General features: G+C 33.0%; 1 protein-coding gene across 4 annotated transcripts in view; it reads left to right on the top strand.

The window, feature by feature from the left end:
• LOC123564619 (FMRFamide receptor-like) overlaps window positions 1–17,435 on the top strand; it is a 212,921-nt gene that overhangs the window by 176,555 nt on the left and 18,931 nt on the right. The window contains exon 1 of one of the 4 annotated variants that reach the window (XM_053537283.1): window positions 853–990. The exons of the other annotated variants lie outside the window; for them this stretch is intronic. The gene's annotated coding sequence lies outside the window, so the exon portion shown is untranslated. Of the gene's footprint in view, window positions 1–852; window positions 991–17,435 lie in introns of those variants that run through there. 4 annotated transcript variants of the gene reach the window in all.

Raw genomic sequence — 17,435 nt, 5'->3', positions numbered from 1 at the left:
TGCTAAGTCATGTACGATAATGACTACTGCGGTAAACAGCCATGTCATAGCAAGGAGGTGGATTATATACTTATTGAATTATGTGATCAATTGCAGTATCCAGTGGCCAGAATCGAAATCAAATCCCTTTTGGCTCCAAAATTGAGAATTATAAATGTAAACAGATGCTTATTTGCATGAATTTAGATTTTGGTTGCCATAAAGAATTGCACAATGATAATTTTATGCAAATAAGGTTTAAACTGCAGGAAATGATTGTCGCACACGGTAGCAGATGACACTTTAATAACTAGCATTCTTGTTTAAACTAGCAGATAATAGAGCAGTAATAAACTAAACTCAAATTCATACGAACAAATGAAATACTAAAGTTCACGTTTATAACCCATTTACATATTCACTTAATATAATAGGCTTAGACCTTGCAAGAAATATAATTGAATGTATATCATACAGAGTCTGGTTATGCGACTCTGTTAAAATTTGTTAAAAATGCATTTGTGGTATGAAAACTTTCTTGGTATACATACTTTATATTTTGTATCGAGGACTTTTATTAAATTTGTCCGTTTTACAGCGTTTTGTATGCCCGAAGTTAAATAGTTACGTACGAATATCATTGAAAGTCAAGCAAAGTATCAGATAATAACTGTGATAAAGCTTATTTTACTATTTATCAGCAGTTTGTTGTAATCTTTAACAACCTATTTTGCTGCTACTTTAAAACGAACAATACGTTAAATAGTTTTGGTATATTTGCTACATTCTATGGTGCCAAAATATTTAAGATAATTATAATGGTTGAGGATATTCGTTCTTCATGATGCTCAAAATCGGCTTTGTCTTTAGAAGTTCCCCTATCATTCATAGATGTATATGTGGTAAAACATTTGTCAGTTGTATAGTATTATCTAATGTTACTCAAATAGGTCAACGTCTTGATAGCGTGATTTAAACTCGCAGTAGTGATATGGCTGGACTGCTTACATGGTAAGTAAAATACTCGTTTTCATTCATTTGATAAGTCTTGTTTCCATTTTTTATACACTTTTATTAGCTCATCTGTCACATAGTGACAAGGTGAGCTTTTGTGATCACCCTTCGTCCGTCGTCCGTCATCTGTGCGTCCGTCAGTCCGTCCGTCCGTCCGTCAACAATTTCTTGTCTGCACGATAGTGGTTTCATTTATGATTTTATTTTAACCAGACTTGCACACAACTTGTATCACCATAAGATCTCGGTTCCTTTCTTGAACCGGCCAGATCCCATTATGGGTTCCAGAGTTATGGCCCCTGAAAGGGCCAAATTTAGCTATTTTGACCTTGTCTGCACAATAGCAGCTTTATTTATGATATGATTTTTACCAAACTTGCACACAACTTGTATCACCATAAGATCTTGGTTCCTTTCTTGAACCAGCCAGATTCCATTATGGGTTCCAGCATTATGGCCCCTGAAAGGGCCAAAATTAGCTATTTTGACCTTGTCTGCACAATAGCAGCTTTATTTATGATTTGATTTTTACCAAACTTGCACAAAACTTGTTCACCATAAGATCTGGTTCCTTTCTTAAACCGGCCAGATTCCTTATGGGTTCCAGAGTTATGGCCCCTGAAAGGTCCAAAATTGGCTATTTTGGCCTTGCTGCCATATAGACTTCTTTATGGATTTATTTATAACAAACTTCACAAAATTTGTCACCATAGATCTGGATTCCATTTAAAACGCAGATCCTAATGGGTTCCAGAGTTTATTGCCCCTGAAAGTCAAAATGGATTTATTCGGTCTTTTGGAGCCATATTGATTTACTTCATTTATGGTTTTATTTGATACAAACTTCCAAAATATCTTCAACAACAATAGATCTTGAATTCCATGACAAATCAGATCAAATCGTAGGTTCCAGAGTTATTTCTATCTGATTACCTCCCCTGATTGTAATCAAAATGGATTTATATCGGTAAGTACTTATAGGACTTATTTGAAATTTCATTATTGTCATAAGTTGGACAGAGCCAATCAGGGTAGATAACTATGGACTGATTTTATGTCAAATTACCTCCCTTTATTTCAAATTAAAATGGGTATTTCTCCGTAACTAATGAAGATACTGATCTGAAATTTCATTTATGTCAACAGATTTATTTGACAGATCCTTATTTTGTTCACTTACAATAATTTGTTTTTTTAATTACTTCCCTTTTACGTTACTATAAATAGCTTATTTTTAGTAACTTTTTTATTAGTGGCCGTAGGGAAAAACCGAGACCACTTTTCTGTGGTACAACATGGATGGTACCTCCAATTTTTAGGTGTATTTTGACATATCTGTACCATGTAAGCATTTTTTTTTTTTTTGGTTTTGGTTAAATTTCTTCCCTTTGTTGTTCCTGTCCTTTGGACTTAGATATTTTTTCTGAGGACCTTTTTGTCCTCAAGTGCAATGATAACAGGTGAGCGATATAGGGCCATCATGGCCCTCTTGTTTACTGAATGGTGCAGTTTATTTCAAAGTTATTGATTCGCTTGATGTTTCAAGTACACGTACTACGTCGGCTAAACTACAGACAATGTCAGCCAAAGCTTTGTGTGTGTGGAAGTTTGGTTTGTGTTGGTCCAGCCAAATTACGCGGTTCCTAAATGATTTTGTTTGATATATGGGCGTGATACAAAACCGTACCTAATGCATTTATATTTTCACCTTGTTTTTATAACTCAAAACCGACAGTTGCATATTTCCTCACCTTTGCACAACCTACCTCCTCCCTTTAAGCGCTTTTACAGTAATCCTGATGTTACTATGTAATGGAATATATGGTCTCCAAGGTTGACCTTCCATATCGACCGTTATGTCAAATTCATCAGTCATATGATCAGTTTTTATCTAGGCTTTCATTGTATATATCTGGTTCTCTTTGAATATCTTTCGTTTCAAGGAAAACGTTGAAATTCCTAATGTTCAGTTATCAAGTTTTATAGTCCTTGTTGTTTAACGCGCTTGATTTTTTGTTGAGGGTTAGCTGTTAGTATATGTGGATATTCCGGCGTCCGGCGTCTGTGGTCTGTCTTGCGTCGTCTATCGTGCTGCGTCCTGCGTCAACATTTTTGCTTAAACATCTTCTGCAAAACACTGGTCTAAATTACACGTTGATAGTAGCATTCTGGTAAGATCATTTATGAAATATGTTTAAATGGTTAAACTTGGTCCCATTTTGGGTCCACCAAAGCTAAAGCAGAAAGCTTTTAAACGACTTCTCCACATGACCCGCTTAGTGGATCTTCATCAAACATGGTCTGTAGCATCAGTATGAATTCTTCTCCCAAATGGTTGATATAATGGCTAGTTTGCAAATGTGGACACTTGGTCCCATTTATGGTCCGCTACAGCTAAATGGTAAGAAAAACTTTAAACGATTTTTTTTCTCGCGAATCACTTAATTGAACTTCACCAGGCTTGGTCTGTAGCATGATTTAAAGGTCATGTCCCACATTTTGTCAAATGAGGCATTCAGTCCCATTTAGGAGCAAGAAATTCAAAACAATCTTGAAATAACTTTTAATGAACTACTCAATAGTTGTTCACCACAAGGTCTGAAGTTCGCAGTCCTTCTCATGTGGAAATCTTTTTCGACCGAGTTGCAAACACAAAAGAATGTTTATTAAAATACTTATAAAGGCGTGTTTTGTATGTCATAGTTATTGTTTTCAATTTATTAATTTTCTTACGATCCTTTAGCATGGACATTTGTATGCACTGTCATACAAGTATTATTAAAATAGATTCAAGATAAAAGTCTCTGAATTAAGCAAAAAAAATGTACTGTATGGTTTCAATCTATGCTTATTTTTCCTCTTTGATAAAAAGTTTCCTTGACATCGTTTCATCGCTTCAGCCCGCTCCATATCTTTTAACCACTGGAAGGATTTTCATAAAAGCAGCATCAATTGTTAACACACAGTATGCACAACTCAGGTCACTAGGTCAAAGGTCAAAGTCAAACTTAGAGATGAAAGATCAAACGACTCGCGCATACCTTATTAACCACATGAAGGATTTTCATTAAACAGCAATTGTTAACCTCAAGAAGTTCAACTCAGGTCATTATGTTTAAGGTCAGAGTCACACTTGAAGGTCAACGGTCATGGTCACAACATTTTAATTTTCCTGTATCAAAGCGGCATCTAGGGGTATTAATCACCTTTAGTTATAGCTCTTGTTATTTCCATCATTATTGTTGTTGTTATTGTTGTTTATATCATCATGTTGTTTATGTTTGTATAATTATTATTACTTCTGTTATTGTTATTTCATTGCAGTTGATATTGTTTTTATACTACTAATCATTATGTTGTCCTATCAACATCATTAGCCGAATCAACATCTGTCATCCTTACAGTCGTTACCTATAATGTGTAAATTACTGTTATTTTGCTTTTCTGGTGATGTGTCTTTTTGATTTCCATCATCAGGAATACACCAAAACAAATTTTAGAAATTAATTATTTGCTTATCTGCCAAGGCCTCCGCCCTGCCTTATCTGGGGAGCGTGCATTTCTTGTATATTTAACCATCTCTATGACCGATAAATCACCGCTATCATTTCGCATTTCCAGGCTGAAGTAGGCAAACATTTACATCATCTAAAGATACATATATAAAGTTGTAATAAAATAGATAAGGAATTGATATTCAGGAAAGATAAGTTTAAATAAAATCGACATTTCTATCTGCATTTCCTCGTAAATTTGTATCGACTACTCAAAGATACTTGTGAAATTATTTAAAACATAAAATATACAGACTTAAAAATCTTAGATTTGGCATTAAGTTCTGACAGATCTTCAAAAGTTCTCTAGAAAGAAATCCTGATGAAGTTACTGTAATTTCAGAATGGATACATTTTTGCAAATGGGTAGTAAATCGGCGTTCGCTGCACTATTAGTGGTATATAGATTTTGGTGAACTACCGTATTGCTTTCAGTTTCATTTGGTAAGAGAAATATTGCAATTACCAAACATAGTATTTAGTTTGATGGTGTATTTTGTTAGTTTGATGGTGCTTTGGATGTGCTCATAGCCTTCAGTTTCAATTTTACACTTTATGTATTTAGAATTCGGATGAAAATGACAATATGATCTGTAGTCTCTTGCTTGTCACACGAACAAGGTCGAAAATGGCGAAATGTTCGATGGTTTATTTCTGTCTTCAATTTGATTAAGAGCAAGTTTCAAAGTTTTGTAGTGCATGTTGCTTTTTGGTGTGTATTCGAAAGTTATGGTGCGTGCATAACATCTAAATTATGCCTGTTAAACAGTTTAGAGAGCATTTAGCAATATTCAGTTAAATGCGCATTCGGAAACGTTTGCTAAGCCTAACAGATGTCTTATACAACACGTCTTAGACAACACGTCTTATACAACACGTCTTAGACATCAGTTTTAGCCATACAAAAATGCTTGATCTGATGATAAAATGTTCACAGAATTACGAATTACTTTCATGTATAAAATACATTGTTTCAGTTTAAATAGGTCTTTCGCTTTCGTTTTGGTCCTTTATCTTAAAACAAAGTGATGTAAACATTGTAAGGTCATGTCAACCTTTCTGCTGATAACTTTATTTAGTACGATGACTCCAGCGATAGTGTTTGGTCGTAACAGAGTACGAGTTAAAAATTGCATTCTTGTTTTAAATACCATAATGTATAGAACGTCACAGCTTCATTTTTATGTAGCATTACTTATATTACACTGTCAACACTCCTTGATCATTTTGTTTAGCGAAAATCTTTGTTTGTCGCTTTGTCGGTGCGACAGAACGAAGCAACGAAATGGCAGTCACTCTATTTTTTACTTAAACCTTTCGTAGTTTGTTGAACAGGTCCATTACCGACGAATGGAACCCATGTAAATCACAGGCATATCTTAAGTAATCAGTGTCTTATCATTCGTACAGAAAGGCGCTGTTGCGGGGATGGGTATTATAAATGCAGCCGAAATGCTGACAATTTTTGTGTTGTTTTTGTTTTATTTGTTTCACATGTATTCTTTTATATTATGATTGTTTGTGCATTTTTACAAAATTTTACATATTACAGCCTTTCGTAGAACCTTGTTGTGAATAAAATGGAGAACGTATAATATGTAAAATGCTTCTCGGCCACATACCAGAAGTACTTCATAACATTGTAATGGCTTTCTTTGCAATTAAGTACTTATGCTCTATAAATGTATTTGTACAAGAACTGGGGCTGTTTGTTTCCATTAAGTTTATATACTTATCTTTCTGTAGAGTGCAGAAAAGCCATATTTGTATGACGCTTATTCAACTTATATTGTTAAGTCTATTTAGTTTAAAGATTGCTTCACGGTTGTATCTTAACGCTAAAATCTATGATGATTTGACTTTATGTTGTACTTTGCACTATGATTTATTTAACCGAGATCAAACTCAAATTTGTTTAACACTAGATCAAACGCACTGACTGTTTTCATTAGTAGTACATTTGTCAAGTATTGGGTGAAAAAAAAAAACAACTGGATCTTTACTCGTGCAACATGTCGTCTTTTTTACTGATAGTAGCCGATTTTGCTATTTTGTTAACGTATTAATGACTACGTCTTTATAGAAGGGTTTATAGAAGGGAAACAGCTTGAGGTATTGATGGATATAAAGCTAAAAATATAAAAAAAAAACTTTCCCAAAATAGGTACATTCGATCCATTGACAGTCTGTTACACATAACCTGGTTTCTATTAAGAACAGTTTAATCAGAGAACAACGGCGGTAAGCAGATATACATACAACCTTAAAATATTTATGAAGGAAAATGCTGGCACCGTTTCTGATATGTAAGCCTATATCTAATATGTGAAATGTTTTGGCTGTATTCACCACCTCTCTAAGAGAAAAGAAACACGTATTTCCGATAAGCTCGATCGTTTCCTCCATTTGTTTTACAATTTGCATTGACAAAAATTATGTTTCATTGTAACAGTTAAAGATACTCTTAAAATTTCAAAACTGGAATTGAGAACGTATAATCCATTAAATACATTGACCCTGTTGGCCGCCAACATATAGATCTAATACGAACGATAAACATTAAACAACATATTTACTTTTGCGTAAGATGTACTAAATATTGCTCGGCTCAATATTTGATCCTCTATTGTGCTACTTAATGAAACAATCGTTTGCAATAAATGGTAATTGATATTCATCAAGGATCACTTATTAAATACATTTTCTCTTTCTGTAAGAAGAAAGTGTTGCGAAAATGCGGATAAATTTGATAATGATTTGGTGAACAAATATTGAGACCGACTCATAAGTTAGAATCTAAGATATTTCGAAATCTGTTATTTTTGTTCCCGTTTACCAGCTTGAAATTACAAGACTTAGTGATGTTTAATAGTTTGGAACCCAAATTTACTCTGGCATTTTTGTACTGAATAACATTCTGTTTATTTAATACACGACAGACGCATTAAGTGTTCTAACAGAATTATTTGTAATATTAATTTCGCTTGCAGTGAGCGCAGACAAAAAGAATCTTTAAACTAATGGTTGTTTATTCCACAGAATAAATCTTGGCTCTAAATGTGGCCCAATTTACAGCTCAAATCACAATGATCTATAGTTATACGGGATATCTTTGATTTTAGAAGCAGGTTTACCATTTGAATTGATTTAAACAGTAGTTTAGGACGATTATCATCTGACGGTACATCTTTCTCTGTTTTATAATTTAGCAGTTTCTTTAGGATAATGTGTTTTAGGCACGATAGAATCAATAGAAATCTTTTTCAAATTTATTTAGAAATTCCGAGACATTTTGCATACTCCTGGAGTCTTGTCTAAAATGTTACTGCGTTGTTTGCCCAACAGTTTTCTTACAGTTTGTAAAGTATTTATTATATACATTTAAAATAATTTAGAGTACTTCAGATTTCTTCATTTTCTGATATTCTATTAGCACATTTTGTTTGAACTTGAAATGATTTTGTATTTTTAAATTCGTTTAGTAAAATTATGTAGAAAACAAAAATAACTTTTTGCAATTCTAACCTGTTGTGTGAAGAAGCTGCAACAATCTTTAAGAACCTAATTCTATCTGTATTCAGCATTTTGGTATTAATTTAACAGAGATTTTTGTGAAGGAAAGCACTAAAATTCACGTTATGTTGGTTTTTATCATACAAGGATATAGAACAGTATAGTGTATTTGGTGAATTATAAAACTACGTCATTGCAATAATTAGAAATATATAACTCATGCTGAAAAACTATGACCGCTCATGGTTAATTTTTAAACTGCATTGAGCTATACATTTCTTGATTTAAGTTGAATTTATTCAGGTAACAATTTATCAGTTTCTGATTTATATGCTTCATGTCTAGGTGGCATGTTTGGCAAATGCATCTCGATAAATTGAAAAATAAAGTGTTAAAATAGTGTCTGTTTCGTGAATCTTTTGTCAAGAAGACACTTGCGAGGTCTGTATTCACATCGATTAGTCTTGGTTTTGAAATATATTTGAATATTTGCCACCTTTTTGAAAAACAACACGTGCTTTATGTTTAGAAAACTGTTTAAAAAAGTGACTGTAATGAATTATTTGTAATAGGTAACAAATTTTAATTGCTTTGAGATTTTTTTTTTCATTTTTGATAAGGAACTTGCCAGCAGAACATTTTATTTTAAACAATGTTCAGGATATATTGAAAGCATTCGTTAATGTATTTATACTGGTATCATATGTGTGTATTTAACTTTATTTACCGCTTACTTATGTCTGTTATAGTTGGAGAAACTGAAGGTAATAACATAGGTCGTAAATGATTGAGGTTTGATACGTTTATTTACCTTTGAGCTATGAAAGCGCAGTTAAATTAATCATTTAGATATAAGATGGGTTGAGTGATCTAAAAATAAGACTGTGTGAAATAAAAGATACGGAAATATGTCTACTACCTCTGCTTGTCAAGACCTTTCTTGACTAGGAATGTATACTTTATTTGAACAGATTTTACTAAGAAATGGATTATGAGATGACAGTTGTGTTAAGTTTACATGTATGTACAAGTATGTTACATATAATATGTCTTTATCCTAGGATGATTAATGTGTCTGGTGGTATCTGTTTAAATTGTGTAAAATTATCAATCTAATTTTAGAAATGGTTTTTTTTTTTTTTTTTTTTTTGAAAAAATTAACTTCGGGGATGAATTTATAGATTTGACTTTTCATTGACATAAATTGATCTTTCGTTAGGAACACTTGACCTGACTGACCAAACAAAAAGTCCATTAGTCTGCTATATTACTGGAATAATATTTTGATGGAGCTTTTAAATTTTTATGCTTTACAATTGATTGACATTTAAATGGAAACGTTAGAATGAAAAGTTATATCTTGACTGGCAGTAAAGAGTACTAGTATATATTTTATCTCGATTCGGCTTGATTTTGTTGTTCATGCATTTCTTACATCATTTTCACATTACTGTTCGATACTGTTCGATCCTCATTTTCCATAAGAGTGGTATCCTTTTGAATAATAGACAGCAGTATTTATTGTGTACGTCGTTGCTTGATACGTTGTATTAGGAACTTAAGTTTAATTTCCTTGATTAGTTATCAGAGTAGCATAGAAAACGTTTTGACAGGGTAGATTCCATTGAAAATTTCAACCATTTTGAACACATTTTTTTAACATTAACTTTAACCCTTCTTGAAAAGTTTTCTGAACATGTTAGTTAATATTAAAGTAACGAGTCTTTATAAAATATTGCAAATTTCGAAAACAAAATTCATAATGTTTCACGAACAAGATTATACACGGGAAATCTTATATTCTAACCATGAAACTGACATTTATTTTATATAGGCACAACTGGCACAGAACTGTTGGATTAAATTGACTCTAGAGAAAATATTCAAGAAAACTTTCTATATAAACCGATGCAAATGGAAGTGGTCCTTTAGGTAAAATAAATCTTATTGTAGATATTTTATCAAATATCATCACCACAACTTCGTTTTGATAAGTGATATTATATATACTTAAAACAAATATAATTACTTTTTGATCCACTGAACCCGTAAAAAGGCATTTCGTAAATTACAGACGCAGATTTTTTTTTTGCGCGCGATCCTGACATAAGTTTCACATGATTCTAAATGTCACCAGGGATGGTAGTAGGTGATTTTTAAAAATTATTATTAAATGATATTTCTATAAATTCGAATTTATTTTGGCGAAACTACGATATTTTTCATTTAGTTCTGATAGAAAATGGCCACTTTGGTTTGCTATGAATTATTGGTTGCTAATATATTATCGGTTATACAGAGGAACACGTATAGCGGATATTTGCTAATCTTAGCTATGGTCACTGAATGGACAGCATTTAGGTAAACTGATAAATTATTTATTTTATCTTATCTAGAAGCAGGCATTTTGGCATAAACATATCTGAATATAAAATGTAGCGGTTTATGAACTTACACTATCTGACAGCAGCTTCGTACGGATATAATTGAACAATTTTGATTCAGTTATTCGGAATGCATGATGTAAGTATGTAGTTATCATTCATAAAACTGTTCTCTAATTGCAGGTATGTAACATGTATTTGGGAATGTTGTTTACTTTGCTCATGAACTTGTTAAAGATGATATTTTTTGACTGGTTCGGACATTTTCAGAAACTATTGTAATTTTATATTTCAATTTCTTGAAATTCGAATATCACTTTTAGGGTAAGAAAAAATAATTACAAAATGTATTTTTACTTCTATAAACATTAATAATAAATGTGAAAATATTTTTTTAGCGAATGTATGGTATCTATTAAATGTACGTTATCAAAAACCTCATGGCTGGTATAAGTATATTTTATCAATTTGTCCAAACAGTTTTAGATTCAGATTTCTTTTATCGAAATTATGTGATTCATAGCCATTAATCATATATTTGCTTGAACTTTTTTTCAAGTGATTTTCGTGTCTCCTTAAGGGTACTGTGATACTGAGAGGTTATCATGAACGCTGTTGATGATATCTTATCATAACCTGCCACGTAACGTCAATGATTAATGGAGTTATATATTCATCGATTCATATTTCGTTAGAATTTAAACTCGGTTCCGCATTCAGTAATGTTCTAAATCAAGTATTTAGAAGATAAGATAATGATTGAAATGATCCAACATTTTAGCAAGTTGCGATAACGTGTAAACACAAGTGTAACAATATTGTGACCAATAAGAATTTCGGATTTGAAGGCTCGTGGATATGGGGTATAACATATTTCTTTTCCGTTTACATACCATACTTAGAGATCATGTTTAGTCTTCTTAAAAGCATATAAGAGTACATCAGTTAAAGGGTGTATGCTTCAACGTGCAGCAAAATATGTACTGATGAAGGGATGTTTGCGACGAAGTCGATGACGTCTCATATAACAACTGCGACAAAAATATTATTTGGATATGACGTCATCGTAACCAGGTTATAAATATATAGCACAGCGAAGAGGTTACGCGCTCTTCTGGGGTTTATTCTATGCGTGTGATAACCGATCCAGTGTGAGATTAATGTGTAACAACATTTCGTAGTGTTGTTTCAGTTCTGAAATATCATTTTACAATCATTATGGTAAATCGGCGTTTGTCATGTCACTATCATTCCAAATAGTAATATCCTAATATTTTGACGAATTGATGAATAATACTTAAGAAATTATATATCTCATTTAGTGATTTGTCGTTGAATAAAATTAATTGTTGTTTGGAGTTGAGATGAAAATTATATCATGAGCGCGCAGCCCGAGTGATAAAATAATACGCATCTGAACGACAATGATTTTATTCAAGAGCAAATCTCTAAATGAGATATAATATTCGATTGTAATACGTTACCAATGATTTGAAAGACCTAGTCCGTTTATCAGAAAGGTAATGCGTTATTTCGTGCATACGCGCGTAATATATGTATATTTGCACACAAATATTCACACTTTTTAACGTGTAATATAAAGTTCTTAATATCAACCAGTTTATTTTCTTCATAGTTACAAAACAAGAACTTTTTATCAAAGGGAGGTAAATCAGCATTTATGTACTTTGACGTAAATGCATAAAATTGGGAAAACAGTATTAAGGTACTACTGAGGTTATCTTTCTTTGTGATGTAATTGTTTAAATCGATTTGCTGTTTAAGTAAAGTCCCCTCAAATGATATTAAAAGATGTAGTTTTGAAAAGAGCCTTAGATATAAATTAACTGGTAAAAAAAAGTGTCTATGTAAACAACAAAAATGTAACGTCAATGAGGCTTTTGAAATGGTAGATCAAAATCAACATTATACATGGGATTTTACAAGTATTTGATAACGTTTAGCATTCGCAAATAATTCTTTTATATCAAAATCTGTGTAAATGAATGTTTCAACCGAACTGTAAAAGAGAAGCATTTATACTCTCAGAAACTAGAATTATAATCAACGTGCTCATGCAGAGATATATTCATTCATTCAAACGTCGCTTTTATTAAGCTATTAAATTAAATTAAATACATATGTATATATGCAGCTTTGGACCATTATAGAATATCACTGAAATATGTTGCAGATATGCTAACGTGTGTAAATTGTTTACCTAATGAATTGTTTTGAAAAGAACTACTTTGCACAAGTACAGTTCTGTCAACATATGTTACCGTGCAATATCAAAGGAATAGTTACAGCAGAATAATGTATAGTGTATTTAAATATATTACATACAGACGACGCTTCCCAACCGTTTTCATATACTATATAGAGTTTGCCTTTCGCTTTTGGAATCTTCTTCTTACTAACAAATGTCAATATTGTATACTGGACATAATAAAAATGTGCTCGTAGAATGAATTTTAATTTGTATTTCAATGCGAATTTTACTTAGAAACATAGTTTTATTCTCTATACATTCGTAAAAGACTTCTTCTTTTTTTGAAAAAAAACAAAACACACAAAACGAGGATTTACCAAATTTGCTGAAATAGCGAACAATGCTGTATACGTATGGTATGAAAGCAGTATCGTTACTGAAAAGTTACATGTTACGTTCTGACTAGATTAGACAATGAGGCAAAGTAGTAAATACATGTACATAATATAACATTAATAATGTTCTGATTACAGTCACAAAACAATCACGTATATTTACATGGTCATGAAGAATAATTCTATTCATTTATTCGTAACCACGTTTGATTGTCACTGTCCCTTGTGGTTATCGCACCAAAGATGATTGTATACTTTCTTTGAATATTTCTGAAGGTTTGCATGACAATAAATCTAGCATTGTTAAATGGAAGTTGACAGCGTTAATATAAGGTTCAGACCTCCTGTCGCAAAGGTCTACGTGTGTTATCTTCGTCATGCTGGTATTGCATGTATTTACCATAAAATGAATGTTAAATCAGTATGTTTTTACAGATATTCCCGCTCTCTACACATTCTTTCTAGCTTCCTGTTGTTATTTTCCAAAGGCGAACCTTTTTTTTTTGTATTTCCCTGTGCGTCTTTGTCAGCTACTGTCCTGGCACCAAGATATCGTCTGCTTCATGTCCGGGAGGAAGTCAGCAGAAATATTTAAGTGAAAAGGGAACTGTTTTCCTATGTTATCATTTGTCATTATATAATCTCGTCATGTAAATGGTTGGAGTAATAATTGTTTAGTCTCATTAAGCTTATCTTTGACCTGTTATTTGTGTGCGATTTACCTTTTGAATCGAACGACAGCGGTGATTTGTCAAGGCTGTATCCTGTGCAGGATTAATGGGATTTGCGAAAGGTATTCCGAATAAGATTAAAGTATTGAAAAGTTAGGAAATGGGATTGAGATAACCCATTCTGTTTGTTAAAAGTTAAAATGTTTGATGAATGCGTTTAATAAATTAAATTTGTACAGTAACAAAATTTGATATGGGTTTGACATATTTTAAAATAACGAGATTATTTCTGTGTAATAATACATGTCAGTTCACAATGTCATTCACATATAGACTTTATAATGTATGTGTCTGAATATTCCATTATTGAAAAGTTAACTGAATACTATTTGAAGTCAAAATACTTTGTACGAACAGTTATGTTCTCTAATGTGATATAGCCTTTAGAATTATGTAAGTTAGCTGTGAACCATATGCAAGTTTATTATCTGTTTGTGATTTATCACAGGCGGGCCAGATGTTTTTTTTTTCTCCGTCGATACATGTAATACGTGTGCGTGTTCAAAATGTGTCATTCATGCTAAGTATCCATGCATTTGAAGAAAAACTATTGTTGCTATTAAGTAAACATGGCAATTTATTAGACAAGTGTACAAAATAAGAAGATTAGATTTTATAATTGACAGTTTAACAATTGTGTTATAGGCAGCAGGGTGTATTGATATTTCCATAATTAACAGATTTAATTGTACGGGGTCAAACGAAAATGATTTCTTCCTGAAGACAATAACTACCCTTTGGAGATATCAAATGTACAAGGTGCAATGGGTTCATAATAGAGAAACATTTTGCGTGGCAACACAAAATAGCGGTTAAAAGAATCAAATGTTGTCTTGGCGTTTTGAAAACTACTTTGGCTTATAACTGTATTATATCATCTCTAGGTACTTTTTGTCTTACTTGTTTCTCACCAGTACTAATTAACGCCTTGCCAGTTATCACATTATGAAGAGAAGGCTGCTTTCAATTTCATAGGATTTCATTTAGTTATGTCACATTTTATACTTGATAGATTTTCCTAGGAATTTTTTACGTTGATGACAGTATGTACAGAAGGATAATAAAAACGCACTTCTTGGGAACTGATAATTCCGCAAGTAGTTTACAGCACCGCTTTGAATTGAACCACTTAGTTTTGAGTAGGATGGTAATGTATGAGCTGCTTCTAACTTTTATGTGATAACTTCCATTTAACGCCATATTATCCGATGTATATTAACTCTTTGTTACAAAGTAATTGCAATTCCCCGAGCCACCGACGCTGATATAAGACATAATTCTACTAATTATGGCTTTACGTATTACTGTCTAGGAACAGCCAAACATTGGTTAGATTGCAAAATAATGACAGTAGAGGCTTCTGGGATTTATTGTAAGTGCTTATTGTTCTAACATATTTGAAAATGTACTACCTTTGCACCAGTCTGCAGTTAACATGTAAACATCTTTTCACCTAAACACCTCTTTGTAAAGGCAAAGATCTATCCCATTTGGCGTCTTCGGAACAAATATCTTTTTGAAGTAAACAGCGTTTTATTCCCAGTGGACTTTACTTTACTTATTTCCTTCAACATCTTCAACGATGAATATTGTTATAGATGATAATCGTGCGAGAACTCGGCATTGCTTCGTTTGACAGTCGGATCCTTTGGTACTATCAACTTTCATTTATTTAAGCCATAAACTTTTATTCGCTTTTCTTACTGCCAACAGTGTATTTAGAATAAAAACTGAGACTTCCGGAACTCATTAATGGGCATGGGCAGTGAAATCCAATAAGATGTTATTTGAACAAAACTTCATTGCAAGTCAATTGCAGTGACCTATATTTCGGGTATCACTGTTATGAAATAAAACGTCAGAATAAAAGTGAAGCTCACTGTCTGCTTGTTTGTTTTGACCTTCATTCATGGCTTCTTTAATATGCCACATTTGACATGTTTGTCATTTCTTCCCGGGATTCATTTCATTGTAAGAGTATCTGATAACTAATTTATCAGCAGAAAGTATAGTCGATATTGCATTAAGAAACCATTCAAGGGATGGCCAAAAAGCTGTTTCCGATTTGACAAGTAATATGTTGGTATACCATGCGCATCAAGTTTGAAACTGGGATAAATATTGTTTTATAATTTGTTTTTAAGACACCTAACCACTTTCCCCGGCAATTGTTTGTTTGCTTGACTGTTTGAAAGGCTATTTTGTATGTACTTGCAATGGGATGGTTGCAAGGAGTTTCGTATACGGTCGTTTACCCTTACTCTGCTAAATTTCTATAATGAACTTGTCTATCCTTCAATTTGGACAGTAGCATTAACTGTTAAAAGGGGTGCTTACCAAAAAGATACTGACAGAATGACGAACAGTGCAAATCTCGATCAGACTGTGCAGCTGATCTCGATTTACACTGGTCGCAAAGACAGAGTCAATAATGTATAGCATGATAAGGGTTAATTGATTCTTTGGAGGGCAATTTTAATATTGTGACCAGTTTTGTAAGGTAGCTGGTCGCGAAATGAAACAAAACAGGGATTTTGAATCACATGCATCTATTTAGTAAAACCGCTTTGGGGGGATTTCAAGCGGTCGCTACACAGTAAGAAAAGTCATTGCATTATATCAAGAAATAATACCTGAGTATTGCAGATAGTTCAAGACTATACAAAACTGCGCCGTCAAAGTAATGATTTCATTCAAAAAAGCAATGTCTAACTTAAAGGTGAAAGATATACGGTCATTATTTCCTGTCGTTCTATATGCATGCAAGACAGTTTGTTGTGTGCAATATCTACAAGTACACTTCAGTCTAAAAGGTCAAGGCCTTATTTGTTTTCCAGTCAATAACATCAGTATACATGTTCTGATGTCAAAGTGATATTCCTGTCAAAACTATAAAAATAGTTCTTTTGCTTTTGTTAGGTTTAGAGCGCAATTTAGATCATATGACAACTTTTTCAGTCATTAGTAGTTGATAAAGACCATAGGTGCTAATCCAAGCATTGTTTAGGCATTCCTGAAAACTTGGGTGGAACCACCGACCTTCTATAAACCAGATACATGGCTTCTTCACATGAAGAATTGTACACTTTAAGCGGGGATTGAACCCATAGTGGCGAGTGGCAAGTGATTCTTAGCCAGCGACCGTATCCATTTGGCCACCGAGTCACCAAAGTTTGATACTCGTTTGAAAAGGCAGAATTCAAATGATCTTCATTGTCAGCGTGTTTACTTTGACCTTCGTTCGTGGCTAGAAAACATATGCGCATGTCTCTAATTATTTTTCTACTTGTAGCATGTGTAAATGTTGAGTTCTGCTCAGCCCGGGGCTAGAGGGCGTGGGCGTTAGCATGCATTTCCACTACCGTCCATGTACAGGCTCAATTAACCGAGCCTGCAGCATTTTCGTTTATGTCGTGTTGAGCGACCTGTGGAGTTTTCCACTTTTTCTGTTCTATGATATTCTTCTTTTGTCAATATTGTAATGCCTTCCAAGTTTTCTGTTTGTTAGTTATTTTGTATGATTTAAATGGGTTCAGCTGCAATGGAAATTGACCATGTGCATTTAATTTCTAAACATTGGCTTTCTTCTATGTTATTTGCAGCCGTTGTAGATGTCACTGATCCTCAGTCGTCCATTTTCTTGTTTGTTTATA

The sequence above is a fragment of the Mercenaria mercenaria genome, chromosome 2 (genome assembly GCF_021730395.1).
Source record: "Mercenaria mercenaria strain notata chromosome 2, MADL_Memer_1, whole genome shotgun sequence".
Taxonomy (NCBI): domain Eukaryota; kingdom Metazoa; phylum Mollusca; class Bivalvia; order Venerida; family Veneridae; genus Mercenaria; species Mercenaria mercenaria.
The sequence above is the reverse complement of the archived record's forward strand: the minus strand, read 5'-3'. Positions and strand labels throughout refer to the sequence as shown.